Source organism: Chiloscyllium plagiosum, unplaced genomic scaffold (assembly GCF_037043375.1).
Source record: "Chiloscyllium plagiosum isolate Xiang-an unplaced genomic scaffold, Cpla_swu_hap1 HiC_scaffold_27, whole genome shotgun sequence".
In the NCBI taxonomy this organism is placed as follows: Eukaryota; Metazoa; Chordata; class Chondrichthyes; order Orectolobiformes; family Hemiscylliidae; genus Chiloscyllium; species Chiloscyllium plagiosum.
This window is the reverse complement of record NW_028270165.1, coordinates 51,119,872-51,132,074: the sequence shown is the minus strand read 5'-3', so window position 1 is coordinate 51,132,074 and position 12,203 is coordinate 51,119,872. Positions and strand designations below refer to the sequence as shown.

General features: G+C 45.7%; 1 pseudogene; it reads right to left on the bottom strand.

Moving 5' to 3' along the window:
- Positions 1–9,149: 9,149 nt before the first annotated feature.
- LOC148144021 (uncharacterized) lies at positions 9,150–9,891 on the bottom strand (annotated as a pseudogene).
- Positions 9,892–12,203: the final 2,312 nt, after the last annotated feature.

Below are 12,203 nucleotides of genomic sequence, written 5' to 3'. Positions count from 1 at the left end.
ACCATTTTCAGGGGTGCAGGCTACCCATTCTTCTTAAATGCGCTGTGTAATTATTTATAGTCGTTCCTGGGTGCTGCAGTGTGTCGTGGCTCGTTGAAATAGTGTCCTGATTCAGATTTGTTTGTATGTGGAGGGATGATTGCTTCTGTAGTTCAGTACTTGGTTCGTGTGCGTTGTTTTCCTGTAGACGCTGTTTTGAATTTACCATTGACTGTTCGCTCTACTGTGACATCGAGAAATGGTACTTTGTTGTTGTTCTCCTCTTTTGTGAATTTTATGTCAGCGAGGATATTGTTGATGGTGTTGTAGGTTTCCTCTAATTTGTTTCATTTTTTGATGACAAAAGTGTCATCACTGTAGTGGACCCAAAGTTTGGGTGGATCGTTGGAAGGGCTGTTTGTTCGAGTCTCTGCATTATTGCTTCTGCTCGGAATCCTGATACTGGTGGTTTCATGGGTATTTCGTTGCTTTGTTTGGAGGGCTTGTTACTGAATATGAAGAGGGTGGTAAGACACAGTTCTACGAGGTTGACAGTGCTATCTTTGCTGATGAAGTTGGTGCTGTGTTTGTGTCTCTGGTTCTTCGAGTAGTGTCTCCAGTTTTGTTTGGCCAAGTTGATGTTAATGGATGTGAACAGGGCTGTTATGTCAAAGGACAGCATTATTCCATCCACCTCTATCTTAGTGTCTTTGGTGTTCAGGAATTCTTGGATGGAGTAAATGGAGTGGCGTGAATCTTCAACTTGGTGTTTTCAGTGGAGGCCTTTGACTAGTCTGCATATTGGTGTTCCAAATGGTGAGGCTTTGGGCCTGAGGGGGGCTCCTGGTTTGATGAGGAGAACAACAACATAGTACCATTCTTAGATGTCACAGTAGAGCGAACAGTCAATGGGGAACTTCAAACTAGCGTCTACAGAAAAACAACATACACAAACCAAATACTTAACCACAGAAACAATCATCCCAACACCCACAAACGTTGCTGCATCAGGACATTATTTCAACGAGCCACTACACACTGCAGCACAGAGAAACTACGAAGAGCAGAAGAGGAATACGTATATAGTGTATTTAAGGAGAACGGGTACCCAATAAACCCAGTCCACCGATTTCTCATTGATGCTTCCAAGCTGACTTTCAAAAATTCGTTTGGCCCTCCATTCTTTCCTGTTTGTTTTTTTGCGGGTTTTGAAAGCTTTCGCAATCCTCTGACTGAGTATTGGAGTTGGGAAGTTATGTTGTGGCTGTACAGGACATTGGTTAGACCAGTTTTGGAATATTGTGTGCAATTCTGGTCTCCTATCAGAAGGATACTGTGAAGTTTGAAAGGGTTCTGAAGCACCAGTGGGTCCACAGAGGGGAAGAGGCCCTTCTGCTGCCCTGAGTGTGGGAAGGCCTTCAGTGATTCCTCTGCTTGCTGCCGCACCAGTTGGTCCACACCGGGGAAGGCTGTTCTCCGGCCCCAAGTGCGAGATGGCCTTCAGCAGTTCTTCCCACCTGCTGAGACACCAATGGGTCCACACTGAGGAGAGGCCGTTCTTCTGCCCCGAGTGTAGGAAGGGCTTTGCTCTTAGTGGGCGGCACGGTGGCACAGTGGTTAGCACTGCTGCCTCACAGCGCCAGAGACCCGGGTTCAATTCCCGACTCAGCCGACGGACTGTGTGGAGTTTGCACACTCTCCCCGTGTCTGCGTGGGTTTCCTCCGGGTGCTCCGGTTTCCTCCAACAGTCCAAAAGATGTGCGGGTCAGGTGAATTGGCCATGCTAAATTGCCCATAGTGTTAGGTTAAAGGGGTAAATGTAGGGGTATGGGTGGGTTGCGCTTCGGCAGGTCGGTGTGGACTTGTTGGGCCGAAGGGCCTGTTTCCACACTGTAAGTAATCTAATCTAATCTTTCCTCCGACCTGCTGGCCCATTGGTGAGTCCACATGGGGGAGTGGTCGTTCAGTTGCCCTAAGTGCAGGAAGTCCTTCAGCAATTCCTCAGCCCTGCTGAGGCACCAGTCTGTCCACACCGGGGAGAAGCCGTTCTCCTGCCCCGAGTGTGGGAAGGGCTTTATCCGCTCCTCCACACTGCGGAAGCATCAGCTGGTCCACACGGGGGCGGGGAGGCCATTCTGCTGACCTGAGTGCGGGAAGGCCTTCAGCAATTCCTCCACCCTGCTGAAACACCTGTGTGTCCTTCAGCAGTGGGAGGCCCTTCAGCTGGCCCGAGTGTGGGAAGAGGTTCATGTTTGCTTGCAACTTGCGGAAGCACTGCTGCTCATTGAGCCAGGGACTGCACATTGCCAATGAAATGATCCAAATAAACCTCAGACCGCAAGACCATCGGAGCAGAAGTTAGGCCATTGGGCACGTCGAGTCTACTCTGCCATTCGTTAGAGACAAAATTAGTGCAGATGAGATTAGCTACAGGAAACAGGCCATTTGTCCCAACAAGTCCACACAAACCCTCCGAAGTGTAACCCATCCACACCCATTTCCCTCTAACTAATGTACCTAACTCTATGGGCAATTAAGCATGGCCAATCAACATGACCTGCACATCTTTGGTTTATGTAAGAAGACAGGATCACCCAGAGAAAACCCATGCAGACACTGGGAGATTGTGCAAACTCCTCACAGACAGCTATCCAAGGCTGGAGTCAAACCTGGGTCCCGTGCGCTGTGAGGCTGCAGTGGTAACCACTGAGCCACTACATATTGCAACCCGAAGTTGCAAGCAGGAGGTTGGGAGAATACAACCTCAGAATGTGGAGTAGTCAGCGTTTTGGGTATTAACCCTTCTTCAGGACTGAAACGTTAACTTCTCCACGAGAAACGATTTATGGGAATGATGCTGGGGGTTGTAGGGTTTGAGCTCCAGGGAGAGGCTGAATAGGCTGGAGCTGTTTTACCTGGAGCATCGGAGGCAGAGGAGTGACCTAATAGAGGTTACAAAATCATGAGGGGCATGGACAGGGTAATAGACAAGGTCTTTTCTCAGCGGTGGGGGAGTCCAGAACTAGAGGGCATAGGTTTAGGGTGAGAGGCGAAATATATTAAAGGGACAACGTCTTCATGCAGGGGCTGGTACATATATGAAATGAGCTGCCAGAATATATGGGTCAGGTGCTGTCAAATGGGACTAGATTAATTTAGGATATCAGGTCAGCATGGACAAGTTGGACCGAAGGGTCTGTTTCCATGCTGTACGTGTCTTTGACTACTGGTCCTGATGTAATTTTAAAATAGGGTCCAAGTAACTTTGAATAGTTCAATCTTATTGAGCTCACTTCCTGAAAAGTTTCAAATCAATCATCTGAGCGATACTGTTTAAACATGCTATGTTGGACAAAGTATCCCATCAAGTTCAACACAAACCCAGAGTTGAAGAAGTCAGAAGTCAGAACACCAAGGGGAACAAAACTGATCACAATATTCCAGGTGCAACCTCATCAACGTCCTGTATAACTCTTAATTCCAGATTTATATTGAATTCAGATTCCACCATCTGCCGTGGCTGGTTTTGAACCCAAGTCCCGTGAACATTACCTGGGTGAATGGTCTGGTGACAATAAAGTGGCCATCGCCTCCCCTGAACACATTGGCATATTGTGTTCAGAGGTAACAAAGGAGCAAGAGGTTTCAGCAGCTGCTAAGTTGTTGATATTACACAAGGGAACATCAGCACTCTCAGTAATGGCACATACTGAAGCCAGGGCCCTGTATCAAAGGTCAGGGCTCGGGATCCACAAGAAATAGGAACAGCAATACGCCATTCAGCCTCTTGAGCCTGCTCCTCCATTCAGTAGGATCGTGGCTGATCTGGCATTCCCCACATCCACTTTCCTGCCCTTTTCCTGTAACTGTTCATCCCCCGACTAATCACGAATATATCGATCCTAGTTTTAAATGTGACAAGAAGGATGTCAACAGAGTTACTGGGGGAGGGGCGGGGGGTGCTCAGGTCGAACTTGGGGACTAAAACAATGGCTTCACACTTCACAATATTTAACTAAGGGAATGTTTATGGTTATCCAATGCTGGAAATTGAGCAGGCATTCAGATGAAATTATTGATAAATTATGAATGACAGAGGAGTCGGGAGAGAAGTGGTGTTCAGGCACAGTTGGATATCATCAGTATAGATGCCAACACCAGCAGCTACGGTTAAATAAATAAGAACGGAAGACTCTAAAAGCAGACCCTCCCAGAGGATACAGCGATGTTGGAGAGGGTCAGTACTGTCATTAACCCTGATCAAGGCTGTCCGCAGGTCGACGAGGGAATGTTCATCCCTGTCACCGTTACAAAGGATGTCAAATATCACCTTGATAAGAACTGTTTCAGGGGTAGAAACCAGACTCGAGGGCTTTAAATATAGAATTCTGGAAAAGATGGGAATGGCTAATTCAATAATGTTACATCCAAACCAACACTTCCATTGGTGCGATAATTATAGAAGTGTTTTGGTTTTTATTTAGATGATTCTCAGCAATACTGAGTAAGAAGCAACAAAATTAACACAAGAAATATTGCAATTGCTACAATATGCCTGCTCCCAATAGGAGACCATCTGGTGTTCACTTAACTGTCTGCAAGGCGCAATATTGGAAAGGAATTATCCAGTTCATAGCTATAAGAGGGGAGACACAGACTGCTTGATACAAAGGGCGGGAGTAGGCCACTAGGTCCTACGAGCCTGCTGCAACATTAAATAAGATCATGGCTGATCTGAATACAACCTCAGCTCTACATTCCTCCACATCCCCGACAATCTGTCACCCACTTGGTTAGCAAGAACCTATCTACCTCTGCCTTAAAGATTTTGAATTCACTGCCTTTTGAGGAAGACACACAACCATGAGAAAGAAAAAAAATCATCCTCATTTTTGTCTTCTACTTTTAAAATATGACCCTCTATTTTCAGATATTAAGATAGGGATACAAGCTGCATTCAAATAATACCTGTGGTACAGTGAACTATCTCAAAATGCTTCACGTGAACATAATGAGAATTCCTTTAAAAATCACAAGAGTGGAGCACAGATTAGGACAGGTGACCAAAGACTTGGTCAAAGGGGCAGGTTTAGGGCAATCTTTTAAACAGGTTCAATTTCCCAAACATCTGAGGACAAAGACGTAAAGAGCAAACACAAAATAGCAAAAGATGGGAAACAACAGTGTGGACATAATGTCACAGGATGAGTAATCCAGGGAACATGAGTTCAAATCCCACCACAGCAAGAGGTGAATTGTGAATAATTCAAATCAAAAGTGGGGAACACAAAATTAGTCTCAGTATGGTATCGATGGCACTGACGTCAATTGTCATAAAAGCCCATGTTCACCAATGTCCTTTCAGGAGGGAAACTGCCATGCTTACCTGGTCTGGCTTACATGTGACTCCAGACACACAGCAATGTGGTTGACTCTTAAATTGCCCTCTGAATTGGCATAAGCAAGACACCTTGCACTTAGGGATGGATAACAAACATCAACCTTGTGAAAGTGTCAGAACAGAAAGTGCTGGAGAAACTCAGCCAGTCTGGCAACACCGGTGGAGAGAGAGAGAAAGAAACAGAGTCAATATCCTGGCATGCGCCCAGAACAGTTGTGAAGAAGGGTCACAGCACTTGAAATGCTAACTCTGCTTCTCTCTCCACTTGTGCTTCCAGTCCTATTGAGTTTCTCCAGCAATTGGTGCATTTTTGTGTTTCAGATCTCCAGCATTGCAGTTCTTCATTACACTGACTTAGGGAAGCTCAAATCCGATAAAAGAATAAAACAGAAGGGCTGGAATTACTCAGCAAGTCTGGCAGCAGCTATGGAGATAAAAACAGTTAGTTCTTCGGGTCATTGAATGATCTTACATCGGGGACAAACTTTTGGCAAGCTGCAAGAGTAAAAGGCACTGGTGTAACTTCAACATCTGGGAGAACACTCTCTCAGCCATGGAGGTCAGATTGACTCAGCATTCTGGTCCTGCTCATTACCTGTTAACTTCTCCATTTGTTGTTCTTGTTATATTTCTACATGGTTGACACATTCCTATGTTTTAAAATGATATTCCAAACTGACAGGAATTTTCCATGTAAGTAATCATACATTAGAGGGTTTGAAACGTGAATGTAACTTTAAAACAAAAAGTATTTATTCATGCATGGTGTGTGGGCATCGCTGGCAATGCCTGCATTTATACCATCCTTAACCACCCTGTGGTTGGTTGGAAAAGTGAATGAAGGTGTCTGAGATTGTCTTGATTAGCACAGCAATCTCAAAGATGGGTGTGCTCAGGTAGAAGTACCCTCCACTCCCACAGCAAGTCTGCATTCACTTCAATTACAGATGCCATCTCACACTCCCAGGAAAAGGACAGCATGGGATTACAATCAGAATAAAGCTTCCTCTACTCTTAAATTGAAAGTGAAGCTACCTCAACACTGTCCCCAACAAACACTGTCAAGACAGAGAGAGCATTGGGTTAGATACAGAGTAAAACTCCCTCTACACTTCCCCATTCATTCAGTCCCTGGACAATGACAGCAAAGGGTTAAATAAACAGTAGAGCTTCTTCCATTATGACTGACACTTAGTACGTTCTACACCAATCCTCAAGGATAATTCAGAACTGAGCCTATTATCTGGTACTGAATTCACACACCCTAATGGGAATGACAGCAACAGAAAATCAGGTAAAACACACACAATGTACAACAAAACTAGACCGTTATTGGGATCTAAGATATTTAAATGAGAGGAGATATGATCCCTGCAATGATCTGAATGTGAGCTGAACAACTTTCTCACTTGAACAATATTCTCTGGGAATGCAATGTCCACCTCACTGCTGTCTATTCAGTTCCTCTGCTCTCGTTCAGGGCTGAGTTGCGGCTGACCACATGGTGGGGTGGGCGTCAAGAGGTTAGACAATTAAGGTCAACTTGGATTGAGGGCATCCTGTGTCATGCCAGTGAGGTCGAGGGTCGCTGATTTACTCAACTTATAATCGGGGACAAGGAGATGTCAGGCTGGGTTTGTATCAATTTGCGTTTAGAAGAAACAGATGATCTGATGAAGCTGTATAACATCTGGAGAGGACTGAATGTAAATGTAATGTCCACTCATTTCTAGCCAGAGACTAGCCTCTCATTTAAGATAGGAGAGTTTTGTTTTTCTCTCAAGTGTTCCCAAGGCTTTGAAATTCACTTCTTTAGAAAGCAGCATGTGGTGGTGGCACGGTGGGTAGCACTGCTGCCTCACGGCATCAGTGATCTGAGTTTGAACCCACCCTTTGTGAGGAGTTTGCACATTCTCCCCTTGTGTCTGCGTTGGTTTCCTCTGGTGCTCTGGCCTCCTACCACAGTCCAAAGGATGTGCAGGTGAGTGTAGATTGACCATGAGAGATGCAGTGTTACAGAGATAGAGTAACGAACTGGTTTTGGGTGGGACGGTCAGTCAATGTTGACTCGATGGGCTGAATGGCCTACTTGCACGCAATTGACCTATATCAAGCAACAGTATACTCTTGCTTTATGGTTACCGGCATCAAATTACATTCGTGGTTTTGGTTATTTCATCTCTTACGTCATCATATTCAACCAACTGCAGCATCTCGAAACTTGCTTAATTACAATATCCAATATCAGCAGAGTACTTTTTCTTTTTGTCACGACCATTATCTTGAAATCTGACGTGTGACCTCTTCATTGCTGTCAAAGTTCCTTATTTGTCCCTACATTGTCATGGTTTTACTTTGTCGAATGACTTCCTGGCTTTTGCATTTAAGACCCTATATTCTGCCCTCGTCAACACTTTCCCTTCCAATTCTGTACTATAGATTTCATGAAAAACCTCAGAGTGTGGTGAGACTGTGGAACTCACTCCTATAGTGAATAGTTGGGGTGAAAGACATTACAACTAAGGGTAAGCAACCAAATACAAATGAATGTCACTCTCACCAGATTCACAACACAGTGAAATTAAAACATGCAATGTCCCTCAATTTCTCAACTGTTCCTAACCAGACTTGATGAAGAGCAGATCTTGCACATCAACATTATAATTTAAACAAAAACCAACAATTATAAATACGGCAACTTTTCTAGGCCAAAGTTAAGTAGATAATCTAATTAATAGCAATGAATTAAACCCTTTGATCAAGTCCCCCATCATCTCAGAAATAGAAATTTCAGCGGCAAATTAAGAAAGAATTTTTTTAAAAAACTTACCAATTCAAACAAACAGTTTCCAACAATGTATTGCCAAGCCTTTGTGCAATACTTGGACTATGAGTGTTTCACAGACACGTAACTGTAAATCCAATTTAAAAGTCACTGCTGAATGTGAATAGACACCCCAAAGTATTCAGCTATTTCTTACAGGCTGGGACTCATTCCCAGAAAGTGCCAACAATTCTTTAAATGGACAGTAGAATCTCGAGAGAACAGCTCCTGGGCTCAACAAGCAGCAACGCCCAATGGAAGCAAAGTTGGCGGCGGGACAGGGCGGGGCAAGGGCATAAAACAAAAAAGCCCACTGACTCTCCCACTGCACACACACTGTCAGAATGCACAGGGGCTCAGTCCTGGGAGTGACCCACAGCAGTTTCATCAAGAGGGCCACACTTGATGAACAGATCTTGCACACCAGAATTATAATTTAAACAAGAACAAACAATTATGAATACCGCAAATTTACTAGGGCAAAGTTAAACAAGATAATCCAGTTAATAGCGATGATTTAAGCCTTATGATCAAGTTCTCCACCATCCCATAGACACAAAATTAAGGGGTAAGTTAAGGAAGAGAATTTTTAAAATTATCAATTGAAGCAATCAATTCCCAACAATGGATTGCCAAGCCGTTGGGCAATTCTTCGATGATGAGTTGTTCACAGGCACATAACCGTAAATTTAATTTCAAAGTCACTGCTGAATGTGAATGGACACCCTGAAGTATTCAGCTATTTCTTACAGACTGGGGCTCGTTCCCAGACAGAGCCAATAATTCTTTAACTGGACAGAAAACACTAGAGAGAACAGCTCCTGGTCTCAACGAGCATCAGTGCCCACTGGAAGCAAAGTTGCGGGGGTGGGGGAGCACGACGGCATAAAACAAAAAAATCCGACCGACTCTCCCGCTATAAGCACTGTCAGAATGGGCAGGGGTTCAGTCCTGGCAGTGACCCACAGCAGTTTTACCAGCAGAATCAGATTGTTGGGAGCACTGGTGTGCCCGTTGATGCTTCTGCAAGGTGCAGAATGATGAGAACCTCCGCCTGCACTCGGGGCAGGTGAACGGCCTCTCCCCGGTATGGTCCCCGCCTGTGCCTCAGCAGGTGGGAGGAATTGCTGAAGGCCTGTCCGCACTCTGGGCAGGGGAAGGGCCTCTCCCCGGTATGGACCCGAAGGTGGGATGCCTGGTTAAAGCCCTTCCCTCTTGAGGCAGGAGAACGGGCTCTCCCTGGTGTGGACCCGCTGGTGCCTCAGCAGGGCAGAGGTATCGTTGAAGGCCTTCCCGCACTTGGAGCAGCTGAAGGGCTTCTCCAATATGTGGACCCGGCAGTGGGTCAGCAGGACGGAGGAATAGCTGAAGGCCTTCCCGCATTCGGGGCAGGAGAATGGCCTCTCGCTTGTGTGACCCGCTGGTACCTCTGCAGGACAGAGGAAATGCTGAAGGTCTTTCCGCACTCAGGGCAGCTGAAGGTTCTCTCCCTAATGTGGACCCGCTGATGGCTCAGCAGGCGGGTGGAATTGCTGAAGCCCTTTCCGCACTCAGAGCAGGAGAACAGTCTCTCCCCGGTGTGACTGCGCTCATGAGTCTCCAGGTCAGATGGGAAACGGAAGCCTTTCCCACAGTCGCCACACTTCCACGGTTTCTCCACGGGACGGGATTCCTTAGGTTTCTCCATGACCGAAGCTTCACCTGCACACAAACGCGTGTACAGTACCTCTCTGCCGTGAATTCCTCTTCCCAGTCTGTATAACATTTACTGGCTCCACAATCAAAGTGCTGCAACAGTAGGGTCTCTCTTCCAGTCTCACTGATGCTGAAAACGTACTGAAACAGGAACTAAAACGCTTGGTTCCTTCTCACAGAATCATGGTCGAAAATTGTTAGTCCCGATGGATTCAGTGACTGTCAGACATTGACGTGAAATTGAGGACAGCAAATGCTGGAGAGTCAGAGTCAAAGTGCAATGCTGGAAAATCACAACAGATCAGGCAGCATCCGCGAGCAGTCGAGTCAATGTTTCAGGCAAAGCCCTTCAGCTATTGATATTGAAACTTCCGTCTTCAGATCTTCAAATAATCTGTAAAAAGAGATTACAAAAATCATCACTGTCAGTCCAGGTTAGAAATTCCAAACAAGCAATTCTACTTTACGCAGAACATTCTTTTCTTTTTCCACAAAATTGAAAGCACCATCCCACCCCCTCTCACCCCTCTATTCTCACTCCGCTCAAACTAATTCTCCCCATGGTACTGATTCAGGATCTTACAGAGACCGAAAAGTGAAAATATCAAGACAGACACCTCTGAATTTTGGATACCTCCACCTGAAAGTTAGTATCTTTCACGATATGTAGGAGTGAGTAAGTCTGATTTTGGGAAGCAAAAAAAGTACCAATTCAGGATGAACCTTCAATGCAGCTTCTTGAGAAACATCCAGACACGGAATGGTTAACATCTGGGGAGGTGGAGGAAATGAGATATCAAGGCATTGGCACCGACACCAGACAGGAACTGAACATACAGGCATGGCAAACATTACGGGCAAGCCAGAGTCATTGAGATACACAGCACAAAAACAGGTCCTTCAGTCCAACTCATCCGTGCCGACCAGATAGCCTAAATTAATCTCGTCTCATTTACCAGCACTTGGCCCATATCCCTCTGAACTCTTCCTATTCATATATCCATCCAGACGCCTTTTAAATGTTATAATTGGACCTACATCCACTATTTCCTCCGGCAGATCATGCCTTACACTTGCCTCTCTCACGCCAAACATACTACCCTCCTGTTCTGGACTTCTCCCATCCCTGGGAAATGACCTTGTCTATTTAACCTATCCATGCCTCGCATGACTCTATAAACGTCTGTAAGGTCACCCCTCAGCCTCTGGTATACCGGGGAAAACAGCTCAAGTAATGCACTGCGTGTACTTTTAGCTTCACACTCGCTGAACCTCCCTCCCGTGTAAAACATTGTTTCCCTCCCCAACACTGCCCATGGGAAAAACCAAGAGTGCTGAGACTCTGGAGTTGGGGGAATGCCACGTAGAATTCCTACAATGTGGAAACACGCCATTCAGCCAAACAAGTCCACACAGACCATCCAAAGTGGAACCCATGCATACAATTTCCCCTATCCCATTACACTACACTTACTGCACACTCTGGGCCCATTTAGTATGGTCACTTCTCCCGAAACCGCACATCGTTAGACTTTGGGAGGAAACCAGAGCAAACCCACGCAGACACGGCAGGGAGAATGTGCAAACTCCACACAGATAGTCGCCCCAAGGCTGGAATCGAACACGGGTCCGTGGTACGGTAAGGCAGCAGTGCTCACCACTGATCCATCGTGCGACTTACGTGTGCAAAAGGAGGTGGGGCCTGGGAACTTTGTTAATTGTACCACACAGTGGATTGTTGAGCCAGGTTAAATCTCACAGGATCCAGGGAGAGCTAACCAACTGGGTACAAAATTTAGAAGCGCGTTGTTCTAGGTGCTGGAATCCTTCCTGAAAACAACAAATGCTGAAAATTACAGTGGGTCAGGCAGCGCTGTGCTACTCTATGACCGGATAGTGTGGATGTGGAGATGATGTTTCCACTAGGAGAAGGGTTGAGGATGCCAAGTCATTGAGGGCATTTAAGACAGAGATAGGTTCTTGATTAGTAAGGGGTCAAGGGTTATGAGGAGAGGGCAGCAGAATGGGATGGAGAAATATATCAGCCATGATCGACTGGTGGAGTAGACTCGATGGGCCAAATGGCCTCATCCTGCTCCTGTGTATTATGGTCTTAAAGCGGAGCAGTAGTCTTAAGAGGTTCTCACAAACTATTTCAGAATCCTGAAGAGGAGTTGTTGGATTGGAAACCTTAACTCTGCTTTTTCTCCACATATGCTTCCAGTCCTGCTGAGTTTTTCCAGTGTTGTCAGTTTTTTGTTTCAGTTTTCCAGCATCCACAGTTCTTTGTCTTATTTATCACAG